This window comes from Triticum dicoccoides, chromosome 4A (assembly GCF_002162155.2).
Source record: "Triticum dicoccoides isolate Atlit2015 ecotype Zavitan chromosome 4A, WEW_v2.0, whole genome shotgun sequence".
Lineage (NCBI taxonomy): Eukaryota > Viridiplantae > Streptophyta > Magnoliopsida > Poales > Poaceae > Triticum > Triticum dicoccoides.
In genome coordinates this window covers 27,134,231-27,150,802 of record NC_041386.1, presented here as the reverse complement: position 1 = coordinate 27,150,802, position 16,572 = coordinate 27,134,231, and positions in this window count along the sequence as shown.

Genomic DNA, 16,572 nt, shown 5'->3' with positions numbered 1-16,572 from the left:
GTTTCGGTGCTTGATCGGTCGGGCCGTGAAGACGTACGACTACATCAACCGCGTTGTTATAACGCTTCCGCTGTCGGTCTACAAGGGTACGTAGATCACACTCTCCCCTCTCGTTGCTATGCATCACCATGATCTTGCATGTGCGTAGGAATTTTTTTGAAATTACTACGTTCCCCAACAGTGGCATCCGAGCCTAGGTTTTATGTGTTGATGTTATATGCACGAGTAGAACACAAGTGAGTTGTGGGCGATATAAGTCATACTGCTTACCAGCATGTCATACTTTGGTTCGGCGATATTGTTGGACGAAGCGGCCCGGACCGACATTACGCGTACGCTTACGCGAGACCGGTTCTCCCGACGTGCTTTGCACAAAGGTGGCTAGCGGGTGACAGTTTCTCCAACTTTAGTTGAACCGAGTGTGGCTACACCCGGTCCTTGCGAAGGTTAAAACAGCACCAACTTGACAAACTATCGTTGTGGTTTTGATGCGTAGGTGAGATTGGTTCTTGCTTAAGCCCGTAGCAGCCACGTAAAACTTGCAACAACAAAGTAGAGGACGTCTAACTTGTTTTTGCAGGGCATGTTGTGATGTGATATGGTCAAGACATGATGCTAAATTTTATTGTATGAGATGATCATTTTTTGTAACCAAGTTATCGGCAACTGGCAGGAGCCATATGGTTGTCGCTTTATTGTATGCTGATTGCATATGATGTTTATCTTTTATGCATCTTATCTTGCTTTGATTGACGGTAGAATTTTAAGATGATCTCTCACTAATTATCAAGAAGTGTTCTCCCCGAGTATGCACCGTTGCGAAAGTTCTTCGTGCTGAGACACCACGTGATGATCAGGTGTGATAGGCTCTACGTTCAAATACAACGTGTGCAAAACAGTTGCACACGCAGAATACTCAGGTTATACTTGACGAGCCAAGCATATACAGCTATGGCCTCGGAACACGGAGACCAAAAGGTCGAGCGTGAATCATATAGTAGATATGATCAACATAGTGATGTTCACCAATGAAACTACTCCATCTCACGTGATGATCGGACATGGTTTAGTTGATTTGGATCACGTAATCACTTAGAGGATTAGAGGGATGTCTATCTAAGTGGGTGTTCTTAAGTAATATGATTAATTGAACTTTAATTTATCATGAACTTAGTCCTGGTAGTATTAGCATATCTATGTTGTAGATCAATAGCTCGCGTTGTTGCTTTCATATGTTTATTTTGATATATTCGTAGAGAAAATTGTGTTGAAAAATGTTAGTAGCAAACATGCGGATTGGATCCGTGATCTGAGGTTTAACCTCATTGCTGCATAGAAGAATTATGTCCTTGATGCACCGCTAGGTGACGGACCTATTGCAGGAGCAGATGCATATGTTATGAACGTTTGGCTAGCTCAATATGATGACTACTTGATAGTTTAGTGCACCATGCTTAACGGCTTAGAATCGGGACTTCAAAGACGTTTTGAACGTCATGGACCATATGAGATGTTCCAGGAGTTGAAGTTAATATTTCAAGCAAATACCCGAGTTGAGAGATATGAAGTCTCCAACAAGTTCTACAGCTAAAAGATGGAGGAGAATCGCTCAACTAGTGAGCATGTGCTCAGATTGTCTGGGTACTACAATCGCTTGAATCAAGTGGGAGTTAATCTTCCATATAAAATAGTGATTGACAGAATTCTCTAGGCACCATCACCAAGTTAGTAGAACTTCACGATGAACTATATTATGCAAGGGATGACGAAAACGACTCCTGAGCTTTTCATGATGATGAAATCAATGAAGGTAGAAATCAAGAAAGAGCATCAAGTGAAGAAGACCAAGTCTGGTCCTAAGCTTGAGACTAAATGCTTCTACTGCAAAGGGACTGGTCACTGGAAGCGGAACTACCCCAAGTGATTGGCGGATAAGGAGGATGGCAATGTGAACATAAGTATATTTGATAGACATGTTCTTGATGTGTACTTCACTTGTGTTTATAGCAACCCCTCAGTATTTGATACTAGTTCAGTTGCTAAGATTAGTAACTCGAAACAGGAGTTGCAAAATAAACAGAGACTAGTTAAGGGTGAAGTGACGATGTGTGTTGGAAGTGGTTCCAAGATTGATATGATCATCATCTCACACTCCGTATAATTTCGGGATTAGTGTTGAACCTAAATAAGTGTTATTTGGTGTTTGCGTTGAGCATGAATATCATATGATCATGTTTATTGTAATACGGTTATTCATTTAAGTAAGAGAATAAATTGTTGTTCTGTTTACATGAATAAAACCTTGTATGGTTACACACCCAATGAAAATAGTTCGTTGGATCTCGATCGTAGTGATACACATAATCATAATATTGAAACCAAAAGATGCAAAGTTAATAATGATAGTGCAACTTATTTGTGGCACTGCCGTTTAGGTCATATTGGTGTAAAGCGCATGAAGAAACTCCATGCTGATGGGCTTTTGGAATCACTTGATTATGAATCAGTTGATGCTTGCGAACCATGCCTCATGGGCAAGATGACTAAGACTCTGTTCTTCGGAACAATGGAGCGAGCAACAGATTTGTTGGAAATCATACATACTGATGTATGTGGTCCGATGAATATTGAGGCTCGCGACAGGTATCATTATTTTCTGATCTTCACAGATGATTTGAGCAGATATGAGTATATCTACTTGATGAAACATAAGTCTGAAACATTTGAAAAATTCAAAGAATTTCAGAGTGAAGTGGAGAATCATCGTAACAAAAATAAAAGTTTCTACGATATGATCGCAGAAGATGAATATTTGAGTTACGAGTTTGGTCTTCAATTAAAACAATGCGGAATAGTTTCACAAATTCATGCCACCTGGAACACCACAACATAATGGTATGTCCGAACGTCATAACCATACTTTATTAGATATGGTGCGATCTATGATGTCTCTTACCGATCTACCACTATCGTTTTGGGGTTATGCATTAGAGACAGCTACATTCACGTTAAATAGGGCACCATCTAAATCCGTTGAGACGACACTGTATGAACTATGCTTTGGCAAGAAACCTAAGCTGTCGTTTCTTAAAGTTTGAGGTTGTGATGCTTATATGAAAAAGTTTCATCCTGATAAGCTCAAACCCAAATGGGAGAAATATGTCTTCATAGGATACCCAAAGGAGACTGTTGGGTACACCTTCTATCAAAGATCCGAAGGCAAGACATTCATTGCTAAGAATGGATCCTTTCTAGAGAAGGAGTTTCTCTTGAAAGAAGTGAGTGGGAGGAAAGTAGAACTTGATAAGGTAATTGTACCTTCTCCCTTATTGGAAAGTAGTTCATCACAGAAATCTGTTCCTGTGACAACTACACCAATTAGTGTGGAAGCTAATGATAATGAAACTTCAGAACAAGATACTACTGAACCTCGTAGATCAACCAGAGTAAGATCTGTGCCAGAGTGGTACGGTAATCCTGTTCTGGAAGTCATGCTACTAGATCATGATGAACCTACGAACTATGAAGAAGCGATGGTGAGCCCAGATTCCGCAAAATGGCTTGAAGCCATGAAATCTGAGATGGGATCCATGTATGAGAACAAAGTATGGACTTTGGTTGACTTGCCCAATGATCGGCAAGCGATTGAGAATAAATGGATCTTCAAGAAGAAGACTGACGCTGACGGTAATGTTACTATCCACAAAGCTAGACTTGTCAAAAAAGGTTTTTGACAAAGTTCAAGGTGTTGACTACGATGAAATTTTCTCACTCGTAGCGATGCTTAAGTCTGTCCAAATCATGTTAGCAATTGCCGCATTTTTATGAAATCTGGCAAATGGATAAACAAAACTACATTCCTTAATGGATTTAAAGAAGAGTTGTATATGATGCAACCAGAAGGTTTTGTCAATCCTAAAGGTGCTAACAAAATATGCAAGCTCCAGCGATCCATCTATGGACTGGTGCAAGCATCTCGGAGTTGGAATATACGCTTTGATAAGTTGATCAAAGAATATAGTTTTATACAGACTTGCGGTGAAGTCTGTATTTACAAGAAAGTGAGTGGGAGCACTACAGAATTTCTGATAAGTATATGTGTATGACATATTGTTAATCGGAAATAATGTAGAATTATTCTGCAAAGCATAAAGGAGTGTTTGAAAGGATTTTTTCAAAGAAAACCTCAGTGAAGCTGCTTACATATTGAGCATCAAGATCTATAGAGATAGATCAACACGCTTGATAAGTTTTTTCAATGAGTACATACCTTGACAATATTTTGAAGTAGTTCAAAAATGGAACAGTCAAAGAAAGAATTCTTGCCTGTGTTACAAGGTGTGAAGTTGAGTAAGACCCAAAGCCCGACCACGGCAGAAAATAGAATGAGAATGAAAGTCATTCCCTATGCCTTGGCCATAGGTTCTATAAAGTATGCCATGCTGTGTACCAGATCTATTGTATACCCTACACTAATTTTGGCAAGGGAGTACAATAGTGATCTAGGAGTAGACCAGTGGACATCGGTCAAAATTATCCTTAGTGGAATAAGGATATGTTTCTCGATTATGGAGGTGACAAAAGGTTCGTCGTAAAAGGGTTACGTCGATACAAGTTTTGGCACTGATCCGGATGACTCTTAGTCTTCATCTGGATACATATTGAAAGTGGGAGCAATTAGCTAAAGTAGCTCCGTGCAAAGCATTGTAGACATAGAAAATTGCAAAATACTTACGGATCTGAATATGGCAGACCCGTTGACTAAACTTCTCTCACAGGCAAAACATGATCACACCTTAGTACTCTTTGGGTGTTAATCACATAGCAATGTGAACTAGCTTACTGACTCTAGTAAACCTTTTGGGTGTTGGTCACATATCGATGTGAACTATGGGTGTTAACCACATAAAGATGTGAACTATTGATGTTAGATCACATGGCAATGTGAACTAGATTATTGACTCTAGTGCAAGTGAGAGACTGAAGGAAATATGCCCTAGAGGCAATAATAAAGTTATTATTTATTTCCTTATTTCATGATAAATGTTTATTATTCATGCTAGAATTGTATTAATCGGAAACATAATACATGTGTGAATACATAGACAAACAGAGTGTCACTAGTATGCCTCTACTTGACTAGCTCGTTAATCAAAGATGGTTATGTTTCCTAACCATAGACAAAGAGTTGTTATTTGATTAATGGGATCACATTATTAGGAGAATGATGTGATTGACATGACCCATTCCATTAGCTTAGCACCCGATCGTTCAGTATGTTGCTATTGCTTTCTTCATGACTTATACATGTTCCTATGACTATGAGATTATGCAACTCCCATTTGCCAGAGGAACACTTTGTGTGCTACCAAACGTCACAACGTAACTGGGTGATTATAAAGGAGCTCTACAGGTGTCTCCAAAGGTAAATGTTGGGTTGGCGTATTTCGATATTAGGATTTGTCGCTCCGATTGTCGGAGAGGTATCTCTGGGCCCTCTCGGTAATGCACATCACATAAGCCTTGCAAGCATTGCAACTAATGAGTTAGTTGCGAGATGATGTATTACGGAACGAGTAAAGAGACTTGCCGGTAACGAGATTGAACTAGGTATTGAGATACCGACGATCGAATCTCGGGCAAGTAACATACCGATGACAAAGGGAACAACGTATGTTGTTATGCGGTCTGACCGATAAAGATCTTCGTAGAATATGTAGGAGCCAATATGAGCATCCAGGTTCCGCTATTGGTTATTGACCGGAGACGTGTCTCGGTCATGTCTACATTGTTCTCAAACCCGTAGGGTCCGCACGCTTAAGGTTTCGATGGCAGTTATATTATGAGTTTATGAGTTTTGATGTACCGAAGGAGTTCGGAGTCCTGGATGAGATCGAGGACATGACGAGGAGTCTCGAAATGGTCGAGATGTAAAGATCGATATATTGGACGACTATATTCGGACATCGGAAAGGTTCCGAGTGGTTCGGGTATTTTTCGGAGTACCGGGGAGTTACGGGAATACGGGAGAAGAAGTATATGGGCCTTATTGGGCTTTAGGGGAGAGGGAGAGGCAGGCCGCGCGCCCCCCAAGGCCTAGTCCGAATTGGACTAGGGGGAGGTGCTGCGCCCCCTCCTTCCTTCTCTTCCTTCTTCCCCTTCCTTGTCTCCTACTCCTACTACATGGAAGGACTCCTAGTTGGACTAGGAAAGGGGGAATCCTACTCCCGGTGGGAGTAGGACTCCCCGAGGGCGCGCCATAGAGAGGTTCGGCCCTCCCCTCCTCCACTCCTTTATATACGGGGGCAGGGGGCACCCCATAGACACACAAGTTGATCCGCGTGATCATATTCTTAGCCGTGTGCGATGCCCCCTTCCACCATAATCCTAAATAATATTGTAGCGGTGCTTAGGTGAAGCCCTGCGACGGTAGAACATCAAGATCGTCACCACGCCGTCGTGCTGACGGAACTCTTCCCCGACACTTTGCTGGATCGGAGTCCGGGGATCGTCATCGAGCTGAACGTGTGCTAGAACTCGGAGGTGTCGTAGTTTCGGTGCTTGATCGGTCGGGCCGTGAAGACGTACGACTACATCAACCGCGTTGTCATAATGCTTCCGCTGTCGGTCTACAAGGGTACGTAGATCACACTCTCCCCTCTCGTTGCTATGCATCACCATGATCTTGCGTGTGCGTAGGAATTTTTTTGAAATTACTACGTTCCCCAACAGATGTGTGGAGTAATAGTAGTAGATGCAGAATCGTTTCGGTCTACTTGACACGGACGTGATGCCTATATTCATCATCATGTCTAGATATTCTCATAACTATGCGCTTTTCTATTAATTGCTCGACAGTAATTTGTTCACCCACCATAATATATGCTATCATGAGAGAAGCCACTAGTGAAACCTATGCCCCCCGGGTCTACTTCATATCATATAAGTTTCCGATCTACAATTATATTTTACTGTTTATTTTACAATCTTTATTTTCCAATCTATACAACAAAAATACCAAAAATATTTATCTTATTATCTCTATCAGATCTCACTTTTGCAAGTGGCCGTGAAGGGATTGACAACCCCTTTATCACGTTGGTTGTAAGGTCCTTATTTGTTTGTGCAGGTACTAAGGGATTTGCGTGTAGTGACCGAGGGAAATACTTACGCTACTCTTTATAACCCACAAGTATAGGGGATCGCAACAGTTTTCGATAAGTAAGAGTGTCGAACCCAACGAGGAGCTAAAGGCAGAACAAATATTCCCTCAAGTTCTATCGACCACCGATACAACTCTACACACACTTGACGTTCGCTTTACCTAGAACAAGTATGAAACTAGAAGTACTTTGTAGGTGTTGCTGGATAGGTTTGCAAGATAATAAAGATTACGTAAATAAAAAGTAGGGGCTGTTTAGATAAAGAAACAATAAAGTAAATATAGCGAGTGTGGAAAAGTGGTGGTAGGAGTTGTGAAATTGTCCCTAAGCAATTGACTACTTTACTAGACCGATAGCAAGTATTATGTGGGAGAGGCCACTGCTAGCATGTCATCCCTGACTTGGAATTCTATGCACTTATGATTGGAACTATTAGCAAGCGTCCGCAACTACTAATGTTCATTAGGGTAAAACCCAACCATAGCATTAAGATATATTGGCCCCCCTTCAATCCCATATGCATCAATTTCTATGCTAGGTTGAAGCTTCTATCACTCTTGCCCTCCAATACATAGTCCTATCAACATACAACTAACCCTATGGTGTGATCCACGCGCACACTCATATGATGGGCACCAAAGGACAGCAACATAACCACAAGCAAATTAAATCAATCATAGCAATTCATCAACCACCGATAGGACAACGAAAATCTACTCAGACATCATAGGATGGCAACACATCATTGGATAATAATATGAAGCATAAAGCACCATGTTCAAGTAGAGGGTACAGCGGGTTGCGGGAGAGTGGACCGCTGTAGATAGAGGGGGAAGGTGATGGAGATGTTGGTGAATCTGGCGGAGGTGTTGGAGTAGATCATGGTGATGATGATGATGGCCACGACAGCGTTCCGGCGCCACCGGAAGAGAAGGGGAGAGGGGGCCCCTTCGTATTCTTCTTCTTTGACCTCCTCCCTAGATGGGAGAAGGGTTTCCCCTCTGGTCCTTGGCCTCCATGGCATGGGAGGGGCGAGAGCCCCTATGATATTGGATCTGTCTCTCTGTCTCTCTCTGTTTCTGGGTTCTCAGATTCTACCCTTTCACCGTTTCTTATATTCCCGGAGATCCGTAACTCCGATTGGGCTGAAATTTTAACACGATCTTTATCCGGATATTAGCTTTCTTGCGGCGAAATAAGGGCATCAACCGCCTTACGAGGTGGCCACTAGGGTCAGGGGCGCGCCCCCCGCCTCGTGCCCCCCTCGGGCATCGTCTCGCGTGGATTTTTCTTCCAAAAAATCATATATATTCCAAAAAAATCTCCGTCAGTTTTTATCCCGTTTGGACTCCGTTTGATATGGATATTCTGCGAAACAAAAAACATGCAACAAACAGGAACTGGCACTGGGCACTGGATCAATATGTTAGTCCCAAAAATAGTATAAAAAGTTGCCAAAAGTATATAAAACTTGTAGAATATTGGCATGGAACAATCAAAAATTATAGATATGATGGAGACGTATCAGCATCCCCAAGCTTAATTCCTGCTCGTCCTCGAGTAGGTAAATGATAAAAAAAGATAATTGTTGATGTGGAATGCTACCTAGCATAATCTTGATGATATATCTAATCATGACAAGAATATTAAGATACGAGTTATTCAAAGAAATAGTCTATCATTTGACATAAAAACAATAATACTTCAGGCCTACTAATAAATGAATCATGTCTTTTCAAAATAACATGGCCAAAGAAAGTTATCCCTACAAAATCATATAGTGTGGCTATGCTCCATCTTCACCACACAAAATATTCACATCATGCACAACCCCGATGACAAGCCAAGCAATTGTTTCATACTTTTGACGTTCTCAAACCTTTTCAACTTTCACGCAATACATGAGCATGAGCCATGGACATAACACTATAGGTGGAATATAATGGTGGTTGTGGAGGAGACAAAAAGGAGAGGATAGTCTCACATCAACTAGGCGTATCAATGGGCTATGGAGATGCCCATCAATAGATATCAATGTGAGTGAGTAGGGATTGCCATGCAACGGATGCACTAGAGCTATAAGTCTATGAAAGCTCAAACTGAAACTAAGTGGGTGTGCATCCAACTTGCTTGCTCATGAAGACCTCGGGCGTTTGAGGAAGCCCATCATCGGAATATACAAGCCAAGTTCTAAAATGAAAATTCCCACTAGTATATGAAAGTAATAACTCAAGAGACTCTCTATATGAAGAACATGGTGCTACTTTGAAGCACAAGTGTGGTAAAGGATAGTAACATTGCCCCTTCTCTCTTTTTCTCTCATTTTTTGGCCTTCTCTTTTTTTGGCCTTTCTTTTTTTTTTATTTTTTTATTTTGTTCGTCAGGAGTCTCATCCCGACTTGTGGGGGAATCATAGTCTCCATCATCCTTTCCTCACTGGGGCAATGCTCTAATAATGATGATCATCACACTTTTATTTACTTACAACTCAATACTAGAACAAAGATATGTGTCTATATGAATGCATCCGGTGGTGTACCGGGATGTGCAATGATCTAGCGTAGCAATGACATCAAAAAACGGACAAGCCATGAAAACATCATGCTAGGTATCTTACGATCATGCAAAGCAATACGACAATGAATGCTCAAGTCATGTATATGATGATGATGGAAGTTGCATGGCAATATATCTTGGAATGGCTATGGAAATGCCATGATAGGTAGGTATGGTGGCTATTTTTAGGAAGGTATATGGTTGGTTTATGGTATCGGCGAAAGTTGCGCGATACTAGAGAGGCTAGCAATGGTGGAAGGGTGAGAGTGCGTATAATCCATGGACTCAACATTAGTCATAAAGAACTCACATACTTATTGCAAAAATCTGTTAGTCATCGAAACAAAGTACTACGCGCATGCTCCTAGGGGGATTGATTGGTAGGAAAAGACCATCGCTCGTCCCCGACCTCCACTCATAAGGAAGACAATCAATAAATAAATCATGCTCCGACTTCGTTACATAACGGTTCACCATACATGCATGCTACGGGAATCACAAACCTCAACACAAGTATTTCTACAATCCACAACTACCCACTAGCATGACTCTAATATCACCATCTTTATATCGCAAAACTATCGCAAGGAATCAAACATATCATATTCAGTGATCTACAAGTTTTATGTAGGATTTTATGACTAACCATGTGAATGACCAATTCCTGTCATCTCTCTAAATAGATATAAGTGAAACAAGAGAGTTTAATTCTTTCTACAAAAGATATTCCCATGCTCTAACAAGTATAAGTGAAGCAAAAGAGCATTCTACAAATGGTGGTTTTCTATGTAAAGAGAAACAGGCAATCCAAACTTCAAATGATATAAGTGAAGCACATGAAGCATTCTATAAAGCCATACTCAAAAGATATAAGTGAAGTGCAATGATAATTCTATAAATTAACCAAGGACTATCTCATACCAGCATGGTGCATAAAATAAAAATGAAAACTAAATGCAAAAGACGCTCCAAGATTGCACATATCGTCTGAATGAAACGAATCCGAAAACATACCGATACTTGTTGAAGAAAGAGGGGATGCCTTCCAGGGCATCCCCAAGGTTAGACGCTTGAGTCTCCTTGAATATTTACTTGGGGTGCCTCGGGCATCCCCAAGATTTAGCTCTTGCCTCTCTTCCTTCTTCTCACATCGAGACCTTCTCGATCATCGAACACTTCATCCACACAAAACTTCAACAGAAAACTCGGTAAGATCCGTTAGTATAATAAAGCAAATCACTACTCTATGTACTGTTGAAAACCAATTCATATTTTGTTTTTGCATTGTATCTACTGTAACATAACTTTTTCATGGCTTAATCCACTAATATAAATTGATAGTTTCATCAAAACAAGCAAACTATGCATCAAAAACAGAATCTGTCTAAAACAGAACAGTCTGTAATAATCTGAACATTCACCATACATATGATACTTGAAAAATTCTAAAAAAATTAGGAAAAATAAAACATTTTTTCATAAAGACAGTGCAAAAGGAATCAGAACCATTTGACGTTCCAGCTAAAAATGTAAAATCTCACACTACAGGAAAAGTTTCTGTCCTGCACCGTACAAACCAACAAGCAAATGTAAACATCCTAAAGGCAAACCTTGGCACATTATTTTTATAATACAATGGAATTGTACAAGGGGATAATTATTTTTGTTGAAAAGTTTCTGTAATCAAGATTCACAAAGTTGCCGTGAGCATGAACAAGGTTCAAGGAGCTCTCCCACTTCAACAATGCTTGTCTTTCTCACTTTCACTTTCCTTTTTGAAAAAGTTTTGGGTTCCCCTCTTTATTTTTGTTGTTTTTAAACTATATGAAAGCACTCAACAGAAATAAATGACTCTCTAAAACTTCCGGGTTGTCTCCCTGGCAGTGCTTTCTTTAAAGCCATTAAGCTAGGCATATAGTGCTCAAGTAATGAATCCACCCGGATCCCAAGGTATATCAAAGCCAATTTTAATTAACAATGATTTGTAATTTAGTAGTGAGCACAAAACAACATATATCATGTAACTATGAAGTCTAACTCTCTTCCTATGCATCGGCATGTCATAAAAGAACAATTCATGCACACATAGTAAAGGCCAATGCATAGTATAAACAGTTTCTTGCAATTTTATCATATTGGAAACATAGAGAGGTGGAGATATAGTTCCTCTCTCATAATAATTGCAAGTAGGAGCAGCAAGCACATGCATATTATATTAATCAAAATCATCATGTGTAATAGTAAGACGCAACCCATCAATATAATCCTTAATAAGTGCAAACTTCTCCGATATAGTGTAGTCGGGAGAATTCAAAAAGATAATAGGACTATCATGCGTGGATGAAATAGCAACAATTTCATGTTTAACATAAGGAACTATAGTAAGTTCATCATCTCCAAAAGCATAATTTATATTGGCATCTTGGACACAAGCATAGCAAGCATAATCAAAAAGGGATATTTCAAGAGAACCAACGGGATCATAACAATCATCCTTCGGTGAGCACGAAGGGAAATTAAACAATGTATGAGTTGAAGAGTTACTCTCATTAGAAGGTGGGCACGAGTAGCTAATCCGCTCTTCCTCCTTTTGTTCTTCGCTCTCCTCATCATCATTTTCATCCAATGAGCTCACAATTTCATCAATTTCTTCTTCCATAGACTCCTGCAAAATATTAGTCTCTTCTTGGACAGCGGAGACTTTCTTAATAAGTGCATTAATATAGGAATTATATTCATAATTATCATAGCAATATTTTAGGATAGCTAAATTTTCAGGCCTATAAACATCATCATCAAGAGCTTCAGACTTTTCAAACAAAGATTCAATTTCATAAGCACCCTTAAAAGCAACAAATTCTTCTATTTATTCCACATCATAGTAATCATATATACCATTAGCATAAGAAGCTAAGGTTTCATTATCATTAAATTCACATGAAAAGGGAAGGTGTGGAGCCTTCATCCTAGAGCAACAAGTATAATCATATCTCAAGCATAGTTGCCTAGCATACCAATACAATATATAAATTTTATCCCATAATAGTTTCCCTTTTTGTGTCAAGCGATAATCCCTAAAGTATTCACGTTGATCCAACATTACTCCCATTACCAGATTGAATGAGGTTTTCTCAGGATTATCAAAGTGGTACATAATATTTTCACATATTGAGCATCGAGGGTTTTAGGAGGTTCCTCATCTCCATGAGTAGCAAGTACACCTAATTTTTTTTGTATTTCGTGTTCCTTATCCATAACTAAAGATAGAGAAAAACTAAGGACGAGAATATTCACCCCACGCTATTGCTCCCCGACAACGGCGCCAGAAAAAGGTCTTTATAACCCACAAGTATAGGGGATCGCAACAGTTTTTGATAAGTAAGAGTGTCGAACCCAACGTGGAGCTAAAGGTAGAACAAATATTCCCTCAAGTTCTATCGACCATCGATACAACTCTACGCACGCTTGACGTTCGCTTTACCTAGAACAAGTATGAAACTAGAAGTACTTTGTAGGTGTTGTTGGATAGGTTTGTAAGATAATAAAGATTACGTAAATAAAAAGTAGGGGCTGTTTAGATAAAGAAACAATAAAGTAAATATAGCGAGTGTGGAAAAGTGGTGGTAGGCGTTGTGAAATTGCCCCTAAGCAATTGACTACTTTACTAGACCGATAGCAAGTATTATGTGGGAGAGGCCACTGCTAGCATGTCATCCCTGACTTGGAATTCTATGCACTTATGATTGGAACTATTAGCAAGCGTCCGCAACTACTAATGTTCATTAGGGTAAAACCCAACCATAGCATTAAGATATATTGGTCCCCCTTCAATCCCATATGCATCAATTTCTATGCTAGGTTGAAGCTTCTGTCACTCTTGCCCTCCAATACATAGTCCTATCAACATACAACTAACCCTATGGTGTGATCCACGCGCACACTCATATGATGGGCACCAAAGGACAGCAACATAACCACAAGCAAATTAAATCAATCATAGCAATTCATCAACCACCGATAGGACAATGAGAATCTACTCAGACATCATAGGATGGCAACACATCATTGGATAATAATATGAAGCATAAAGCACCATGTTCAAGTAGAGGGTACAGCGGGTTGCGGGAGAGTGGACCGCTGTAGATAGAGGGGGAAGGTGATGGAGATGTTGGTGAAGCTGGCGGAGGTGTTGGAGTAGATCACGGTGATGATGATGATGGCCACAGCTGCGTTCCGGCGCCACCGGAAGAGAAGGGGAGAGGGGGCCCCTTCATCTTCTTCTTCCTTGACCTCCTCCCTAGATGGGAGAAGGGTTTCCCCTGTGGTCCTTGTCCTCCATGGCATGGGAGGGGCGAGAGCCCCTCCGAGATTGGATCTGTCTCTCTGTCTCTCTCTGTTTCTGTGTTCTCAGATTCTACCCTTTCATCGTTTCTTATATTTCCAGAGATCCGTAACTCTGATTGGGCTGAAATTTTAACATGATCTGCATCCGGATTTTAGCTTTCTTGCGGCGAAAGAAGGGCATAAACCGCCTTACGGGGTGGCCACGAGGGTCAGGGGCGCGCCCCCTGCCTCGTTGGCCCCTCGGGCATCGTCTCGCGTGGATTTTTCTTCCCAAAAATCAGATATATTCCAAAAAAAATCTCCGTCAGTTTTTATCCCGTTTGGACTCCGTTTGATATGGATATTCTGCAAAACAAAAAACATGCAACAAACAGGAACTAGCACTAGGCACTGGATCAATATGTTAGCCCCAAAAATAGTATAAAAAGTTGCCAAAAGTATATAAAAGTTGTAGAATATTGGCATGGAACAATCAAAAATTATAGATACGACGGAGATGTATCAGCTACTTTGCTACATCACCCTTTCCTCTTCAAGGGAAAACAAACGCATGCTCAAGAGGTACCAGCCGCCTGCTCAGCAGCCGGCCCGGAACTCCGGGGCTACACCCAGTGGGTGCACTGGCGCGCCCTCATGGAAGATTACAAGAATCAAAAACAAAGCAAAGGAGCATACCCAGATGGCTGCTCGCGTCGATAGGAATGCCTTCGTGTACTGCTGGAGGGTGGTGCCTTGGGCCTGAACATCCTACGCAGCCTTGTTCAGCACGCCCGTCCCTCCCCCAGGCGTCCACTCTGGTGGGACGAGACTGGTAGCCTCCGCTTCAGGGGCCGATGAGCTTGCGTCCCCGATCTCCTGCGCCCGTGGCTGTGAGGTCGCCTTCGCCCCACGCCGGTGTATCGGAGTATGGACCATGGGGGTCGCCCCACCACCAGCTCGCCACTGACCGGTGGCGCTAGTGGCATGTTAGGCCGACTGCCATGGGCCTCGACAGTCGGCGCTTGCGGGGGCGCCTCCGCCCCCAAGATGATGGCATCGCCCCCTGCCCTCTCCACGACCGGCTATTCGTCGCCGGCTCCTGCAGTTGGCGCCTGGGTCTCTGGTGCCGGTGTCACGGCGTGCAGGGGGATGATGAATTGCGGAGTTTGGCCGCGTGCGGCCTCTTCCGCTTGCGCCTTGGCGGCCGCGTCCGCTAGGGCCTTGGCTACGGCGTCCGCCTGGGCCTTGGCCGCGCGTCGACTTGGGCCTTAGCCGCCGCATCCTGATGACCCACAAGTATAGGGGATCTATCGTAGTCCTTTCGATTAGTAAGAGTGTCGAAGCCAACGAGGAGTAGAAGGAAATGACAAGCAGTTTTCAGTAAGGTATTCTCTGCAAGTACTGAAATTATCGGTAACACATAGTTTTGTCATAAGGTAATTCGTAACGGGTAACAAGTAACAGAAGTAAACAAGGTGCAGCAAGGTGGTCCAATCCTTTTTGTAGCAAAGGATATGCTTGGACAAACTCTTATATAAAGGAAAGCGCTCCCGAGGACACATGGGAATTATCGTCAAGCTAGTTTTCATCATGCTCACATGATTCGCGTTCATTACTTTGATAATTTAATATGTGGGTGGACCGGTGCTTAGGTACTGCCCTTCCTTGGGCAAGCATCCCACTTATGATTAACCCCCCTCGCAAGCATCCGCAACTACGGAAGAAGAATTAAGGTAAACCTAACCATAGCATGAAACATATGGATCCAAATCAGCCCCTTACGAAGCAACGCATAAACTAGGGTTTAAGCTTCTGTCACTCTAGCAACCCATCATCTACTTATTACTTCCCAATGCCTTCCCCTAGGCCCAAACAATGGTGCAGTGTCATGTAGTCGATGTTCACATAACACCACTAGAGGAAACACAACATACAACTCATCAAAATATCAAACGAATACCAAATTGACATGACTACTTATAACAAGACTTCTCCCATGTCCCCAGGAACAAATGTAACTACTCACAAATCATATTCATGTTCATAATCAGAGGGGTATTAATGTGCATAAAGGATCTGAACATATAATCTTCCACCGAATAAACCAACTAGCATAAACTATAAGGAGTGATCAACACTACTAGCAACCCACAGGTACCAATATGAGATTTTGAGACAAAGATCGGATTCCAGAGATGAACTAGGGTTTGAGAGGAGGCGGTGCCAGTGAAGATGTTGATGGAGGTTGACCCCTCCTGATGAGAGGATCGATTGTGATGACGATGGTGACGATTTCCCCCTCCCAGAGGGATGTTTCCCCGGCAAAGCAGCTCCGCTGGAGCCCTAGATTGGTTCCGCCTCGAGACGGCAGCGCTTCGTCCCGAAAGCTTCCTTGTGATTTTTTCAGGGCAAAAGACACCTTATACCAGAAGATGGGCATCGGGGGGCTTCCAGGTGGCCCACGAGGTAGGGGGCGCCCACAAGGGGGTAGGGCGCGCCCTCCACCCTCGTGGACAGTGGGTGGCCCCCC